Consider the following 19507-nt stretch of genomic DNA (forward strand, 5'->3'; position numbering starts at 1 on the left):
ACTTATTCAGCTGCTACAAAACTTCCAAGTACACTAGTAAGATACAGTATTTCTTAATTTGAACAGTTCAAAGCCAATTAACATGAAACAATAAATGCTGTACTATTATATTATATATCTAAATATTATTTTGACTTTTTCTGAAGTCTGTTGGTTTGGATTAACATTACTGCTACTGGAAGATATTATGTTGGAGATGTTAGAAAACTACAATATGGGTAATTACAAACTTGATCCCACCTTTAAGAGACTGTTAAGACCAGCACAAATTTACAGAATTAAGGGGGGTTGGTGGTAGAAGATTTCCAAGTGACTAAAACCCAATTAATTTCCAACAGTAAAAGAGAAGTAGAGTAGCATCAGGCTACAGGTTACGATCATTACCGTAATTTTTTAATTATTATTTAGACTCTCAGTTATGGATTAAATGGGTTTACTGTCTTCCTCCCAGTATAGTATGACTTGCTTTTGTCACTTGCTAAAAAGCAGGCTAAATGCTTCATATCAGCTATCTTGTAATTGACTATGCAATAGTTCCACAAAATCACTGAATTGCATTTATCAAAAAACCCATGATTTTTTTTGTTGGTGGTGCATGTTGTATAAACCCACAAAGATATCATACATCAAAACAGAATTAAATAATCTGCTGTTTCTGGAAAGTACTGCTTACTGAGAGATTAGATACTGATTAAAGTAAACTAATAATTTTCACATCCTATACTGCCACACATCCATAAATTAAAATACTTCCTTTTAAAAGCTGCTATGAATTTGACATTTAGATTAGCTCTGCTGCTCCTATAACAGGCTTCACAAAAGTTCTCATTATTTTAATATGACTTAAGTAAGCAAGCAATCCATAGACTCCCAATGCATGGAGCGGGGACATGTATTATCACATAAGGACACAGCAATTTGGTTAACTTCAGCAAAGGTGTTCCTGATGAATATCAGTAAGTTGGAGATGACAGCTTACGAGATGGGAGTTACACAAGCCCTCTTCGCTCCAGGCCGCCTGTCCTCCTCCTTCCGTCTTGTCTAAGAGCCTCCCAACATTCACAAAACCGAACTGCAGTTACACACTCCTATATTCCCAAAGCACTGACGCCAGATCTAACAAATATTACCTACACTAACTAGGCAATTGTTTTACTGTTTTGTCATTGATACATGAAAAACTATATTGATTTCATTATTAATATACACTAAATACAGACATATAAAGATAAGTCCAGAAAACATCATCAATAATCTTGTCTCTTAGGACATTTAATGTAGTCCTTACTTCATACAGAAGATCACTATACTGTACCATTACTCACTTTTTATTTAAAAATAATTTTTTTTCTAACACCCTTTACAGTTCTGTTGCAAATGCTACAGGGTTTTTATCAAGCAGATATAAAATCTTGATGTTTAAACTCCTGTTTTTACAAATTCTCTGGCTGATATCACTTCCACTTCATCCATCCATCAGAGAACATATCTGAAATGATAAAACTGTTCACACGCTTTCTGGAGAAGATGAAATAGTCTACAAACCTTTCCACTTTTTTTCTAGGGAAAGGAAGTGGGATTGCTCTTTGGTTGAATTTCACATTATTTGCAGGAAGTTCAAAAAACCAAACATCAGCACAAGTTTTCTGAGGAATTTACTGTTCTCAAGATTTGCAGGCACCTGTGTGGTTTGCTTGCCTACCCGCACATCTGCACTTTTTCTCCTTATAGCAACCACTTCCAAGTTTTGAGGTACAGCCATCACTAAAGCATTTTCAGAACTTGTACCCACTCACAGCCTACTCTCCTTTCACTTTATACTTCTAATCCATTTGCAAAGAATTCACATTTATTTTAAAGGTTACAAAAAATATAGAGTCTGAACATGGAGTTTTTTATCATAACATTTTATCATTTGTATGTACCCAAATACATACAGATGAACAAATATCCTAGTAAATATTTTTATCTGGGTCAGTATTTATACAGGTTGTTGACACTATAAGTCATAAAACTTTACTTAGTTTAAATATACAGAAGAGTAAAGAAACTATTCATAAGGAGATAAACAGGGAATGGCAAGTGAAGTCAGACCTTTAGTAAAAAGTGAAAAGAGAAGACAAAAAATTATCCAGGGCACTGTATAAAAACAAACAAACTTCTACTGAACAGTTGTATCGGAAGCATAATGAAGGCAAAAAGGGTACCAAGGAACAAACAGAAAAGAATAAACACAGTCCCCAAATCACCACGATGCCGCCTGCAGAAATTAAAGGTAATTATTGTCAGGCATTTTTGAGCTCCCTAACCAGACACAGCTGCCATAAGACAACAGCCAAAAACCAGTGCTGTGTCAGAAATCTGTGCCGTGCCATCTGCCACACCAAAGTCACTCTACTTCAGCATTAAAAGTTTAAAGAGTAAAGCACAGTCCTAATGTAGAAAGCACTACAGCCTGAAAAGCCTGAGCAGCCGGGCATAAACTTGAAGCAGATATAGCCAATACTATCTCTAAGCTCAGTATCAGCAAAGTCTTTATACTCTCATTCGCTTATTCCCCAGTCTATATAATTTCTTACTTGAACCATGATAGCAGTAAAAGCCCCAGAATCTGACTGTATGAGGCACTTTAAAAACAGTGTACTAATTCTTCAACATTCCTGAAAGCTAATAAAATTGAGGTTAAAGCAAATGGTTTCAGTAGTAAGGGTGTGCTACTGATTGAAATGATGGAAGAACATGTACAGCAAAATCACCCATTGGCATAATCTTCAATTAATGCTACTGCCACAGCTAACGTTACTGAAGCTACTGTTTAATGTAACTATTAATAAAACTCCTTTCTGTAATTGACTCAGCTCCGGCTAGCCATGGCAAGGAGGGCTATTCTTCAACTGACTTATCTAAAGATCTACAAAGAACTGAAGAATCATTTCCATCCTCTCGGATGAATCATTATCACCAGCAGAATCTCACTTAGAGTACCTCACTTCGAAAAATGTACTTGAAAACTGCTGCAACGTATACATCTATCCCTCTACTTTCACCTTAAAAAAAAAAAAAAAAAGAAAGAAAAGGATCACTAGGAAAACCGACATGCTGGATTACACACTTCAAAGCTTCCATTTTTTTCCCTCCCTTTACACTTTAAATTTCCCTTCCTTCAGTTATCTTCTGCCAGCTGTGATCAATCACTAAACACCCAGGAAAGAAACTATGTACCGCTTTATTAGCAAACATGTACAACCTTTACAATACTAACAACAACAACAAAAAAGCATGAGTCTCATCACAGTTGCAGTGATTTGTTTTCAAAGCTGCTAGCAACCATGTGGCCATTGGAGCCAGCCCTGCTAACAGTAGCCCACCACCCACCAGTTGCCTTGGCTGAAAGACGGCAACTCCTTGAAGAGCTGGTAGGGATCTCTAAGAGACACACATAAGCGCTAATGCAGAAATCTTGGAGCCGTGTTCTGGGTCAGCTCCCTCTATATGAATCTTGATTACAATTGCACAACAGATTGTGATGGTGTGCGCTCAGGTACACCTGCATCGTGCATATGGCAAAACAACCAACTGCCATTAGTAATCTTCATTCCGTAATTTCAGTTTTGTCAGGACACTGTGTACTCTCCCCTTGACGAGTCTGCATAACTCCGCTGTACAACACAAGAATTTAGTCCTGAAGTAACCCTTCAAGGACACACAGACCAGCACACTTTACCCTCAGGTTGTACTGAAGTAAAATTCTGCAATTGTATTCTGAGCCACCGTTAAAATGTACCTAAGCACCAAGCAGTTTTCTAATTAAGGTTTTTGATTCAAATTAGGACCATACTCAGCTTATTCAGCACGGCAGACCGCATCGCTCTGGGGAAGACCCACTGCTTGCGGGGTGTTTGAGATGGAAAAGGCCTGAACGTACTGTGAGGCTTGGGTGCTTCTGGGAGGGCTGGACACGTCCTCTGCTCCCTAAAAAGCCAAGGAACCTGTAGTACTTGAGAGGGTGTGAAAACCAGAGATGTTTCTCCATCTTTTGCCTGCATCCTATTAAAGTTAGTGGTTAATTGTTTACTCAACTATCCCCTACACAGACAAAAGGACTACTGAAGATTATTCCTCTGTGAAGTCTCAGGAATTATTTCAACAACAAAAAAGCATTTTTACTGCATGGCCGGAAGATCACAACTGCAAGGTCATTTGCAGTGTATCCCACTCAGGGCCGGTCTCCCATTACAGGGCAGTGCTGAACCCACCCGCTCCCCCGAGCACCAGGCGACAAGGGGACGGTGTCTCTTGCCTCCATTAAACATCACAACTTACTCATTAGCAAATATCATCCTGGAGACATCAGAAACCAAACCTCAGTTACATTCCTGCTCTGAGGTACATAGGGTGTCTTGCGTGCAAGTGAATCCTCCATGTTTAACTAATGTCCAGTCATTGAAAATTGGATTTTGATGGTGAATACAAGGACTCTGAGCATTTTAAGGTGACCCTGAGTATTTGCTAATCTTTTACTCTAGCTACAGCTATTTTTTTCAGTTCCCTAATTAGTTAGACTGTGCCCCTCCTTCATATTAGTTTGAAAGCTTTTCTGTCAAAACTGTGAACAAGTAAATTAAGTAAAGGAGAACTATGAGTAATCAAATCCTGAGGTTTGCAATTAATTAAATGAAGCGGTGAGTCAGTGAACTGAAGAATGGTCTTATATTAAAACAAAACATTTAATTAAATTAACAGTCAACACATTGCAATTAATAATATTCAAAAGGAAAAATGAAAACCAGTTTAGCCTTGCCATATTATTTCAGTCTAACAGTCAAGTATTGTGCTTCGGCTTATTTGTTATTTGCATTCAAAGCTGCTATGGGTCAAGTATGATGTGCTAAAACAGGAATAATGAAACATCTGGTAGTATGAAATGTTAATACAAGATACCATATTGCAAACAGTGAAAACAATTCTGAAACATCCAATAAATTAGGCCTTGGAAGATTAAAAACGATATGCTTTCTTTTGAATTTTCTTCAATAAGGAAATTAATAAAAATAAATACATATAATGTACTTCAGGTTTTCAGAATGCCTGCAAGAATTTACTAATTTAAACACTCACATTAGAAAGTACAGGCTTCTCTGTAGCTGAAATGAATCATCTTTGTTTAGTGCTAAACAGGTAGGTAAAACCCAGCTGCTAACACAAAGGACAGTGAAACCAAATTCTTGAATAAGAACATTAAAATGACTAAAGTGTTAAGAGCAGTTTGGAGACAGGTCCAGACGCTTAAGTCTTACTATTGCAGATTTTTTCCTTTTCTGTAAAGTGACTCAAGTAGAAACTGTAGGAAAGTTTTAGCTCTAGTGCATGTTATGTTTTCAATGGCTGTTCAAAGATATCCTAGCTACCGTTTCAGATAGGTCATAATAATCCATCAACGTGAACCATTTGAGAGACTGTAAGGAAAGAACTTGGTGAGTAATTGGCCACTGCAGGCAGAGGATGGGATTTCAGCATCAGCGCCGTAGTGCTAAGCTTTATCATGGGCTAAGTCGTGTGAGTATTCACCCCAGGCCCTGGGAGGACACTTCGGAGCCCAGACTGAAATCCATGCTACATCCATTTGACGTTGCCAAGCTGAAATGTAGTCAATAGCCAAGAAATGTATTACAACAGTTGAGTTTCTTTCATCTGTTCTGATACCTGCAGCTAGTTGGTCTGATATTACAACCGTATTTTAAAAGTATGCTCTTCTCTCCCATTTTGCAACAGAAAAGCACCCCAACAACAGCAAAAACTGATTTTAGAAAATTTGAAAGTATTTATACAGTATTTATCTTGCTACTGTAAAAGCAAAAATAAAGACTAATTTGCTAAACACGTTCAGTTATTGAAAGTTCAGAGACTACTGAAGATCATCCTTAGCAAAACATTTCAGACAATAGTTACAATTTTTGAGGGGCCTAAAAATTTTAATTACCACCACTTTAAAATGTCAAGAGAATTATACTATGGCAAAAGAACCTTACTGGGGGAGAAAACCCCCATACAAATATTATGCATATTTGTCAGGAGTTGTGAGAAATTAATCTTCCACAGAGAAGCTCCAGTCAGTTCGCTTCTGCAATGAACTGTCACACAGTCTTTACTTGAGAGACCTTATTCTTTGCCTCCGCACAGTCCCTGAATATTCCCTATATAGCTTCCACTTCTGCAGCAGATAGATAGGGACAGACCTACAGATAGGTCTCTTCATCATACAACCTTGCTTCCCCCCCAGGTCAATCGATTCTCTATCATCAACCAGACAGTTACACTGGGGAAAAAAACAGTATGTCATAATGTAATTTAAAGACTTTGTCAAATGCTCAAGGGATCAGAATTAGGGTTGCACAAATGTTTCTGAATTTCTGACAGCTTGATTTTGCAATCCTAGTAATTTTTGTTTAACACAGTGTGCTTGCTCACCTTATTTTAATTCTAAAATACGCTTTCATGCAAAAGTTCACATGAGCATAAACAAGATTAAAACCTTTACACATCAAAACATCCCTGCCACTCCATGGAATAATTCACAGAAGTAACAGGTTGTCATTCTCTAATTTCACACATTTAGACAGTAGCAAAAGTCCTGATACTTACAAATCTGGGTGTTCACTTTAAAACATGGAGAGTTTGTTTTCCAGATGCTTTCATCCCATATCTGCCTCTGTTATTTAAGCTTCTCACCCCAGTTATAACCTATGTTTTCTATAGCCTAATCTTATCCTCCCCGATATCCATTTGAAATATTGGAAACATTTTTAACATTAACATCTTCCATCAAGTCTCTGTACCTGAGATACTTCACATCCTTGATCCACATGAAGGTACGATGACCAAAGACCTGTCAGATGTCTTGTCTAAACACAAGGAGCTCTGTTTGAACTATATAGAAATTTTAATCCTAAATCTGTGCTTAAACCTGTGTTAACATGACCAGTTATGTTTGAGCTGATACAACAATACCCAGCTACATATTTTACAGATGACTTCATATCCAAAAAGGTAGCCGGTATCTTATGGCAAACAAAATTGCAGCTTACCTTACTGGAGGGAAACAGAAAAATCAGAAGTACAAAGAGCGCTGAGAGGGTTACATTAATTTTTTTTCTTTCATTCTTAACAATGTGTCTCATGAGAATTGATTAATTTTGTGACATTTTCTGCTCTTTTTTACAATCTATGCCATGAGAATGATTTGTCAAGACTGTAATGCATAATACTTTTAGTATGCTGCACTACTGTGACCTTTACCTTCTTCTGTATATTTGATTGACCACCCCCCTTTTGATCTACAGGTTTCAGAAGATGGAAGCATACACAAGACAGACACATCAGCCACTGAATTATTGTTGAAGAAATCACAATCACTTTATACAGATAATTTGTATGCTCCTTGGTGCATATCTGATGCAGTTTTAGTCATGTCACTGAAAATTTTCAACATAAAATGAAAACGCTTACATTACGTGGTGTACTTAAAAAGTGTTTTCATACATCAAAAGAGTGACAAATTCACACATTAGGACTCAGATTTCAGTAAGGATAAGACAAGTTAAACTAATGCTTATAATCATCCAAATTCTCAAACTATCCACTTATGCTTTCATAATGCTGTCACAGACTAAAGATTCCAGTTCTTTGAGATAAGGACTTGAAAAATTAAAAACTAAACCAGAAACATGTTATATTACCTCCCTGAGAGCAACATATAAAATAAATTCCATTTATAGGAAAAGAATGTTAACTCCAAAGCGCTAAATATTCGGAAGCCACGGGAAAGAATACAATGGTGGTTATCATCAGCCCCAAAAGGAGAAGTGAACTCTGACACAGGCCTCACAACCTGCAGAGCAGGAATGCTTTGGTAACTTCGGTAATTCTTTCAGTGTCAGGACAAAGAAGAATATTGGCATGCACTGCCACCTGGCCAGCGCTGTGCACTATCATCTAGTGATAGTGGGCAATATTTACTTGAGTCAAATTCAAAACAACCTGGACTGCCCAACGTCCCAGAAAGCTCACACACAGTCAGGGCCCTGGATGCACTAACAGGGCTTAATGGCCACCTTCTCTTCAGGTCCAGAGCTTGCCGCATTTGATTCCGACTGCAGGACTTAGTCATCCATTTTAGAACACGTTTGGATTCATGGGAACCTAAAACTATGTTATAAATACATTTAAACTTAATAGCCCTCATATTCACCATGGATATTCTGTAACTTCCCTATAATCACAGAAGTCTGTCACGGTGCATGTGCTGCCATCTGAAATTAGAATTAGCTGTTATTATTTTTTTTTTCTCCACGTTTACTCCTTTCCCATTAAATCAATTTCTGTGGGTTTAAAGCACTTGTCCACAAGCGGTAATGATGGGGAAATTGCTGAAGTTTTTGGAGGTCCTTTCAGTTAAGTACCAAAAAGTCTGAAAGCTTATCTGGAATTGGCACAAATCTCTCGAGTTTGTAAAATTAATTGGGCTGGAAGGTCTTCAGAGAATAAGGATATCTTTGTGAGTGATTTCAAGCTACTTCCTACTTGTGATTGGAAAATACCATACAAATATTTTTTTTTGTATCAGATGGCACGGCTCCGCTACGTCCTAGCCGTCACAGATCACATTTTAAAAAAAGGTATATTACAAGGATTTTAACTGAATACCGAGTTCCATAAATTCATCATGCTACACTATTTCAGATGAAACCTCAATATACTGTCAAGTTCAGCACTGCTGTTAGAGACTGGACTGCTACAATATTACCCCTGCTAGCCGCTGTTCACTTCAGCTGGACCAGCCTGACCAACGCTACGGGCTTTCTTACCGTGCAGATCCCTTACCTAACGCCTCCTAGAAGCTGAAGTGTTAGAGGGGAGAAATACTACTCTAGTATCTCCTCAGATGTTTTCACAGAACTGAAACCAAGCAAATAATAATTTCACATTATTACTCACCAAGCTACAAACAGCAGCAGCGAGCTCCCTCTTTACTCGACGGCAACTGCATTAGAGAAACTTTGCTTGCAAATGAACAGCAGAAATACCGTGAACAATAACCTGTTCTCCACTATGGCTCACACTGGCTAGAAGAGGGGAAAAAATTTGTATTCATCAAACTCAAACTAGCTTAAGTTGCAAGTGCAGATGAAGTACTCAACCAAGGACACAATTCTGCCTTCCTCATAGGCATTGTGATCCCTCCATTTTGCAGCAACCCCTCTGCAATCAACTTAAAATCAGTGGGATTGTTTGCAAAGGTTAGGTTCTTCTTACCAAAATTATTGGGAATAGACCATCAGTTGGGGTGGCAACTAGTGCTAGCTTAGACGGTAAAATTTAAGCCAGGCTCCTCTGCTTAGCAACTTCATAGAATCATCTCCTACATGGTATTTCTTCCACATAAGCAATTTTTCAAGACCTCTGCCAGAAGAGATACTGAATACTACAATAACACAGCTACCACTGCTCTTAGTTACTTAAGGCTGAGAAATATGTGGCCAGTTCACAAAACCCACAAAAATATTACACTTATTTGAAGCACAATAACCTAAGCAATGAAAAGAGGGAGACCATGCACTCCTCTCCACATGACATTTAATTAACGCAAGCTCAAAAGATGCAAGTTCGAAAGCAGCATCACTTAAGACCATAAATTCATGGAATATTCTTCTGAGACCTATAATCGCTTTCCAATTCTGGCTGTTGAACGAAAGCAAAATATTAGTGCTTTAAGATCACTTGAAATACCACAGCTTATTCACAGTGAAAAATATTTTTGGATGGTATTAGGATAGACTAGTAAAGCAGTACCGTTTCTGGCAAGAAAGGAAAATGGTTCAGTAAAAAATAAGGAAATCAGTGAGACAGACTCCAAGCAGATCTCCAGCTTTAAGGTAGAATCTACCACATTTACAATTACTATCAATTTGACAAAAGATGTAGAACGTAGTGCAGAAAGGTGACTTAAATTTTCTTGGAATAGCTGATTCATAGTTTTCCCAAACGAATTTTCTGTTAATTGTTCAATATAAAATACAATAACACAGAGGGGGGAACAAGGACTAGACTCTAGGTCTCTACCTCCTCCAATGAAGACTCTACCTACTGTTACATTATGATCTCTTTCTCTATACACTTTTGGCATGAAAAAATTGGTTGGGTTTTTTTTTTTTCTTTTTTTGAAATTCAGGGAGTGGAAGAACACATCCATCCCAAACAGTTATAACCTGATGCTTCACACAGTCATCAGGAATGTAGCACTTGCCACAAAGTCCCCTTCACCAGTATTGATTATTTTAAGTAGGATTCTGTGGTGAGTTGGCATTAGTGGTGTGTCATGGCATACGCATGCCATGTATTTCTTCTCTCCAAGAAGAAAAGGAGATATTTTAGATTAGTTTATTTTTATTTCACCAGGGTTTGGACAGCAATTCGATCGGCCGTACTTGGGAAAGGACAAGCTTTCATGAAATGTTCCAGCAAATTTCTGTGAGGCAAGAACAACCGTGTCAGGCAGCGAATATTGCCCACACACTTCCTCAGGTCAAAGCTGAGCTGCTGCTTTGGGCACCTTCTGTAAACAGGTGACAGATGTGTGAATTTCCAATACTGCAAAGGAAAAATGAGGAGGCAGCCCACGGGCTGGAGAAACCAGATTTAACTTCTACCTATCTTTAGACCTCAGGTGAAGAAACACAAAAAGCTGTGTTTTCCCCTGGGGCATACATTAATGACTATTGATCACACAACCAGAGAATTTACGGAACATGATTACAGAGGACTGTGTACCTTAACTTTTTCCTTTTTTTATGTAATTTTACTTCTGATTGTTCTGATCTCTCTGTTTTTAAGTTACCTTCATATAGTTTTGTTGAAGCTTATTCATGCACATTTACTTACACAAATAACACAGGAGACAAGTAATTTAGTCCCAATAGGTTAATATCTTCTTTGTTTATGAAGTTATGCCAGAATAGCTATTTCCATTTTATGCTATGCAAGGTAAAGAACATTTTTCAAAGCTGAGACACTGACTGGAAGCTTATTTTCTTGTTCCAGCTGGTGAATAAAAATAACACGTAGAAGATGAACTACACCATTTTTAAAATCTTAAAGGATGTGTCTCTACTCATTGGTCAAGCTGAATTAACTTGCAGCTTCCAAGCCAAATACAGGCTCAAAAAGGAGAGGAATAATTTAGTCACTGAATTGAAACACTCAGTAATCTAAAATTATGCAAATATTCCCTTTGACCTTGCAAATCTTTACAGATAAACTCTACTGAGTTTTACCCCTGTGTTTGCATCAGTATAGCAGTTTTATTTCTTCTGAAACTATAGCAAAAAACATTTTTAGCTTAGGTTTTGTGCAACTATTTCAGTAGTCAAAGTACATTCAGATCTTAAAATAGATTCTCAGACTTTTAAATTCAAATTAATTAAATTTACTTTAAAAAATAAAAATATATTTAATATAAATGATGTCCAGGATGTATTGAATTTCTTTTAGCCAATTCAGGAAAATATGGCAGGTATCTAGTCATCTTGCTTTTCCAGAAGTCTACATCATATAAATAACCCCTTGCAAGCATTCCCTTAAAAATTATTATACTCTGCAGTCCTCAGCCATTTCTCAATATTAATATTGTACTCTTTGCAGCTATCTTTTTAGCACTGAGAGGTTTAAGTCTACTTTAAGGCTTCTTCTCACATTGATAGGTTGAGTATTATACATTATTATAAAGTTATCTAAGTAATATTCCTATGTGTTTCCAGTAAGCATTTAACTCTGGTATTAGAAATTTAATGAGATACATCTGTCAATTTAATAGTTTATTAAAAAGACACATTATAATTCTTCTGTAGATATTGCTTTTAAATAAATCTTTTCAGTATTTATCTACTATATCCTTTAATTGAGATGTCCCTAACAGTGGCACTACGTTGCTAAGAATAGGTTTAATAGGATAGTTACTGTGGATTAATTAGTAGTTGACCAGTTCACTATGTTAAATATAAATCTTAATGGTAATTTTATTCCTCTATATAGTTTTAGGAACCAGTTCCTATTTAAGGAAGACCTACTCACTTCACTTGAGCTGAGAAGTGAATGTGAGACAGCTAGGCTGCCCTAATGTGTTGGAACTTAGAGATGACCAAGAAACATCTTTATAATTCTATTCAGGAAATAAAGGATGTAATATCCACAATCCCATCAGTCCTTATTTCTTTCAAAAAGCCACTAAACTGCTTATACTTGAGAAGAAAATTAACCTTTTTACTGATTAATCACTAGACAGCTTTGACTGGTGAAGAGAAAATTGTATTTCAAATGAACAGCTACCTGTTATCAAATTACAAGGCATTTTCATCAAAGGACCAAAAAATGCAGCACACTGACCAGTTAACATGTTTCCACTGACCTGGGGGGATTTTTCCAGTTAACAGCTTCTGAAGAATGCTTCCTTTTGATTCTTGTCTCTGACACAAAAATGATTGTCCCATTTAACCACTGTTCTATCACATACATCAGAGAATCCTATTTACTCACACACTACTGGAACATTAAAACACAATAGTGTGATTGTCTCTGGAAGAAAATTTTAAAGATTGACTTTTTTTCTTTTTTTTAAAAAAGGGAGTAAGATCAAAAGCTAACTTTAATAGATGTTTGACTAAGGTCACACTCCTAGGAAATGGAACACTGAAGATGAAAGAGAACAAATAGATTTGGCTTTTGATCTCAGCCAAATGCATTTGGCATTGTTTAGCTTTTATAAAATACTTCAACTTTAGGCCATATCATGACTAAAATGAATTGATTGAAGACCTGAGGTTTTAATAGTTCAGTAAGACTTTAACATGTACCAACATTTGGAAAAATTTCTTTCTTAAGTATTTGCCTAGGTTTTTTCTTACTGGAATGAAGTCAGGTCAAACCTAACTACTGTTGCTAATGCCAAATATGTATAAACAATTTTAAAACTATTTTTTCCTAATCGTAGGCAAATTTAAGAGTTATTACCCACTAGTGCTGTTAAATAAGGACCACTGGTATTCTTAGCAAGAAATCTTAAGGGAAAGCACACAGTGCTTAGAAAAGGTATTGGGATTATTTAAATAACTAACTGTCTCCCTAGCCAAGACTATGTATCAGATCCTTTTACCAAACTCCTTCATAGTTCTAATCCTCCTAAAAAGTATTGTGGACATCCAAATTTGTAACTTAAATAGTAGCACGGGAGGAATGGATTACAGTCTACAAACTATTACTTTCAAATTCTTCAGTAATAATGGTGTTTACTAACTGAAGACAACCTGCTTAATTAAGAAAAAAGATGAGATAACATTCATTAAAGCCATATGCTTAAATTATTACTATTGTTAGAAAAAAATCAATTATCATTAGCCATTAGAAGCACTGCAAAAAACTATAAACCACTTAGTAGGCTGCACAGTCAAAATTTACAAAGGAGTTTCACCAGCCCAGCCACCTCAGCCCTGTGATAAAAAACAGTGATGGCAGGAAACGCCCCAGCCCCAAGCTTCAAATTGCCTTTTTAAAGTTTTGATAAGAATTAATGATTTATACCACAAAATATATTACAATGGAAAATACTGCATCTGTGTTGTGCAAACATTTGGCCTTAGGAACTATAAGGAAACTATACGGAAGGGAAGAACTTCCTGATGTTACTTTCAAATTATCATATTACTATATTATAACAATGATAAAGAGCTGAGAAATTCCAAAGATATAAGGTCAGGTATTTATCATCATTAAAGGAGACATACCTGACCACAAACCCTAAAAGTAACCTAGGGAAGGAAGGGGTGATTTCCCATATACTTCTCCACTTATCACAATACCTTTCTCAAGGGCCACTTAAAATAAAAAGTCACAAGAAGCCTCAGCCATTTGCTCTCCAACATTTAGCCACAAATTTAACCACATGAAGCAATAATTCATTTATTCCTTCTTTATAGTGTTTATTTCTTGAAAAAGTAAAATATCACATGCTTCCCCCCCCCCCCCCATTTTTTTTAAAAAGGACGTGGTTTATTACTGCTTTTTGTATTATTTATTATTTTATGTACCATATTTCTGCTGCTGAGGCAATAGGTAAGATTTGCTGAACCCATCTGGACACTGAAGATCTCTGCAGACCAGAAAACCCCATAAGCTTAGACCCAACCGTGCCAAGTGCAGAACACGTGCACCCAGCAATATTTTAGCTATGTCACTCTCAAATATTACAAATACGCACCTCCCTTTATGTACTAAACCTACCTGCAACACCTTGCCATATATCACAAATAAACCTTTTTTTTGTTCCTCAGCACCTCAGTTACTTCTGTTTACTGTCACCGAAAGACTTACACCTTCAGCCAAACTGGAACCTGGCAACATTCATATTCTACCTCACTTCAAACGCAAGCCGGTATTCATCTACACTACTGCAAACCTGATGCTTAAAAATCCCTGCCTTAAAACAGACGGATTAGAAATTGAAAGGAAAAAAAAATATCTAAAAACACAGCTAGTTTTTAAATCAACATAGAAAAGCTATTCAGAGAAGTATTAAAATATCTTGTTTTCAAGGACAGAAAACATTAAAAATACATTGAGAATGGAAGCCATTGAAGCAAGCTGCATATTAGCTTAAGTGTAAGCATGTGCATTTTAGAGTGAGGTTGCATACCCACTCCTTGTCTCTCTCCCTAGGCAACAGAGAAGTAGGATGCAAAAGAACCAGACGATGAGAAACGAAAAATGTGGGACAGTCACTGCTGGAGCCTCCTTGCCTCCTGCACGAGGATATACGCTGAACATCTATATTCCACAGAAATGCAGGAGTGGGGTGGAAAGGCATAAACACAGAGATGTGCTGGGCCTGCTGTCAGTTGATGTGAGTTTTAAGATAATCTCAAAGTTGACAGTAATTACATATCTACATATATATATACACACACACACACACACGTGCATGGAGGGGGGGTTACATATATATATATATAAAATTAAAGCATTTTATATATATATATAAAAAGCAAATACATATGCTTTCACTCTCAACGGTTTCTGTTGATCAACAGCACTCAATGTGGAATCCATTCCCTGTTTCTCTTTTTAGTTATTTTTCTTCAGGCATTGAAGACTTTCTACTCTTCCTGAAGCTAGGATTATTTTCACTTCTCTACCCTTAAGACATTAAGCCTACAGAACTTTAATAAATAACTTCCTTTGTTTCAAGAGCCAGACCCTTGCTATTCTGCAGCCCTTGTTTTTCTTGAAGGATACAAAAACTTCAACATTCATTATACAGCAGATTTAGTCATCACAATAGGTCTTGGTCTCATCCTTTCCACTGTCTAGCAGCACAAATCTGCATCTCGTGTTTTGTACATTTCCTGCAGAAGGTGTAAGTTTATCTGCAGATTAAACTATGGAATTTGTTGCTACTGGAATTTCTGAAGAAAGAAACTCAAAATCAGAAAGGACTTCTTTATACGGAATAATAGAAATTTGCTGAATGACACAAAAATTTTTTTAATTAAACCATTTAGTAGAATACTGTAACAATAATTCAGATGTATGGTAAACAAAGTTATCTCTTGAGTCTTCCAACTGTTCTACTGGTAGACTCAAGTTTCAAAATACTGTGCTACTTAAAAAATGAAATAAACTCTTCATAATGTTCTGTGTCTGGTTCTGTGCAAGAAAATGAATTTATTAAAAAACAAGAGTGTATTTATGGATAAAAATGAAGTTCTACCAAATAAAATACGCAAGAATATAAAGCAAAAATTAAGCAAAATAGTGCTTGATTAATTTGGTCCTTAGTAGGAATATAAAAGGACCAGCCTTATCTGTTGGAACATATCATAAGACTGATTTATATTATGAACACCGAACTATTGAGATATATGCTTATATATCACATTTTATAAGAAGCATCATGGGATCACACCATCTGGTATGGAGACATCAGTAACTGTACCTTTTAAAAAATAACAGCCAGAGACCAAAAACTATCACTAGGAGGTTTTCTTTTGTTTTCTTTTTAAAAGCGGAAATTTTCCAAAGAAAAACAGGAGCACAGAAAGGTGCGACAGAACTACACCCAAGCCTTGCCGGCAGCGCAGGAGTCCTCAGTGTTCTCACACCAGCGAGTCCTGCTGCCAGGGCACAGACCCTGCAGTAACAGGCAAGGGCAGACGGAGAAGTACCGTGCTGCTCTTTTATTTACGCTTGAGATAAAAGGTTAGTCTTCTCAACAGAATAATTTGCATTAGGTAATATCATAGACAAAAATACTTAATTAAAATAAAATGTTAACTAGCTCCATGATTAAAATATCCCATAGAACTGTTTTCTCCTAAATAATGTAAAACGTAGCAGAACATATGCTGCTGTGTTTTGCTTATTTATTGCCGGAAGAAATCCACAACACTGAAAAGATACACTCTCATATTATATGCATGTCTAGACACAGACTGAATGTGATTTTCAGGATATTCCAGACTCAGCAGCACTCAAAACTGCAGTGATGAAATACAACCGCATCCAATGAATTTCACTGCTGTTCTTAGGTGCTTAGCAGTAACACCTCTATAAACTACACTCTTAATATCTGCGCTATGATGATCTATGTGTGACAAAAGCATGCACAAACTTTTTGCCACTTCTTCAGACAGCAAATTTGACTGGAAGCCTTGGAGGTCCCAAACCTCTAGAATTAGGACTGAGTCATGCAAGTGCCAGTGAGGAAGAGCACTTTTTTACCCAACATCTGTGAAGCCCTTTAGGCTGAGCAAAGCGAGAAAGAGATAACATATGTGCCAAATTCATATGTAACTTTTGTTGCCACAAGCAAAACATTATATGACTATAAAAATATAATCTGTAACCACTTTAACATAGGTCCCTGTTGTTATTTACTATAAACTATACTTACAGTACTCCACTGAAAGAGTGAACAAGTTCTGATAACTAAATGCAGGCTCCTAACTTGGAAAAAAATTGCCCTGAACAATTTTAACCATGGGTAAAGAGGCATATTCCTATGTACATACTAATAAAACTAGATTTTGTTCTATCTGTTACACCTGTGACAGGGACCCAGATTTACTGAAGACAGCATTACTTGAATTTTGTCCAGAAGACCAAATATTTTTGTTCTTGAGCAAAAATATTTAGTCTCTAGTTGTAAGTGCAGAAAACAAACTCTCTCCAGGAAATGAGCTGTTTTTCCCTTCTTGAGAGAGCTCATAATATGATGAGCATAACATCACCAATAATGAGATGAAATGGTATTGTAAACCACTGTAGAAATAACAAATCTATTATGAATAATTCCCACCAGAAATCTTGGAAACCGGACAACCTCCTGTCTGTTCTTATTTTATTTAGTCAAAACAGAAAAATGAGAGGGAGATCTGTACGACTGGATTTCAATTGGCTTTACTCACAACTTCCAGTTGCATTCACTCACAGATGACTAATTGTTGTCTTCCGTTCTTGTCTTTCCTATTTGGCCAAACTGAACAGAAGGCAAAGATGTCTATTGTCCCCTGACACATTAGTATTCATTATGGGGAAAAGTAAATGAGAACTATTTCATCTTCAGAGCGCTATCCTAAGACATTACCATCTAATAACAATATTAAAGTCACATTACAGGTCTTTAATCTGTGGCAGTAATAATGCTGTCTAGTTTAATAAAAATACACATTCAAATAAATATTTTGGCTATCCACTTTTCGGAGTTTGCAAACAAATTTATTACCAAGTTGAAGAGACTTCAGGATAGTTAGAAATAAATTCTGAGAGCAGCACTGTTGCAGTTACAGCAACTTGCTTCCTTTTCCTTGCTTACCCATACTCTCCTAGAGAGAAATGAAAGCTATTTTATCAGGAATTCTCATGCTAATACTCTTAAAAAAGAAACAAACACACACACAACAAAAGTTGTCATGTATCTTCAAATCAGTAACTAAGTAAATAATCATAATGAACCACAGCTCAGGGATTCTGCACATCTGCAAACGTTCTCTGCAGCACAGCCAGTATGTTGCTCACTCCTGAGATACTCTTTACCAAATTTTTATTGGAATTCTACCAGAGGGACCAACTGTAAGAGAGAGCTTTTCATGCAATTCAGCAAATTGTAGTATGATAATTGTTTAACCAGGAAAGTAGTCTTTGAAGCAGGAGTCTTTCACATCAAAGGTTTCTGGCCAAAACAGACTGGCACTGATCATTTGTTACCAAATCATCTGGCACAATTAGAATACTCTGGATATACTGACAAGTTTCATAATACAATTTACTGGTGAGTATACTTAAAAGTTAATAAATGATGTTTATGGCTGTAAGAGCTGCCCTTTTAATTCGCTAAAGAGTTTGAAAATGTATCATACTAAGTTCTTGATGGTTTATATTTACAAAATTGAGTGTCAGCTTCAAAGTTTTGGTAGCTCTAACAGTTGAACATGAACACATTCATTTGCAATGCTGCATGCACAGCATTAGCCAATGAGATATTAATCAAGCTGTTTACCAAAAGTAAGAAATAAAATAAGCATATTTTTGCTGTTGGCTTCACGGAAAGTGCAATCAGCATTTTCAGATTGCAAGGTAGTCTCTCTTTGTGTTTGTTTTTGGCCGACTGATGACATTCCTGCGCCAACAATGTGTTACTGCTTGCTCTTCTTTTCAGAAATTGCTAGATTGAAATAATTGAAAGGCTTCTAAATAATATTCCAGCTCCCTTAACAGCACGTGAAACACTTGGGAAATGGAATTCCCCTAATTTTATTTTATAAACTCTATGGCTCCTATGTACCCCTTTTTCCCCAGCTGCTCTCATAGTAGGCAGTGCTTATATACAGTGGCAGATGACAAGCTAGATAATATCAATTACAAGTGATGGCAGATGAGGTGAGCTGGTACAAAGAACAATGTCTTTCATTTGAAATTTCTGCTCTTTATCTTTCTTGGAGAGATCATTCCTGTTGGCCTGGACTTGTGCATTTGATGAATAGGGCAGCGGCTAGAATCTGTATGAGCAAATGAATAAGATGCACATCTCATCCTTCAAACCATAATGAAAATCTTTACGAGATTGGATTCATGTATTGAGATGACCTAAGAATATGTTCCTGGTTTTTTACATATTACAATTTAGTTATCAAGTGACAGCACGAAGACGAACCAGCACCAACCATTCCTGAAAGCTGGAAAAGTAACTCATACATGAGTGGAGCTACTATAAGCAAGTAATTAATATTAAATTAATAAAAAAATACGTAAATCAACAGTAAGACAAACTTGTCTCATCACACATGTTCCAATCATCTTTTTGAGCAAACAGAACTGCTGACAAAAAAGCTAAAAGAGGAGTTTCATGGGCAGAAAAACGATCTAAATTGCCAAAGGTTGCTCAGTCCTTTTTTTTCTAAATTAG

General features: G+C 36.6%; 1 protein-coding gene across 4 annotated transcripts in view; it reads right to left on the reverse strand.

Annotated features, from left to right (window-relative positions):
- The window catches only part of DACH2 (dachshund family transcription factor 2), a 314600-nt gene that overhangs the window by 102500 nt on the left and 192593 nt on the right, over window positions 1-19507 (reverse strand). The window lies entirely within an intron of this gene.

Source organism: Haliaeetus albicilla, chromosome 23 (genome assembly GCF_947461875.1).
Source record: "Haliaeetus albicilla chromosome 23, bHalAlb1.1, whole genome shotgun sequence".
NCBI classification, from domain to species: Eukaryota; Metazoa; Chordata; class Aves; order Accipitriformes; family Accipitridae; genus Haliaeetus; species Haliaeetus albicilla.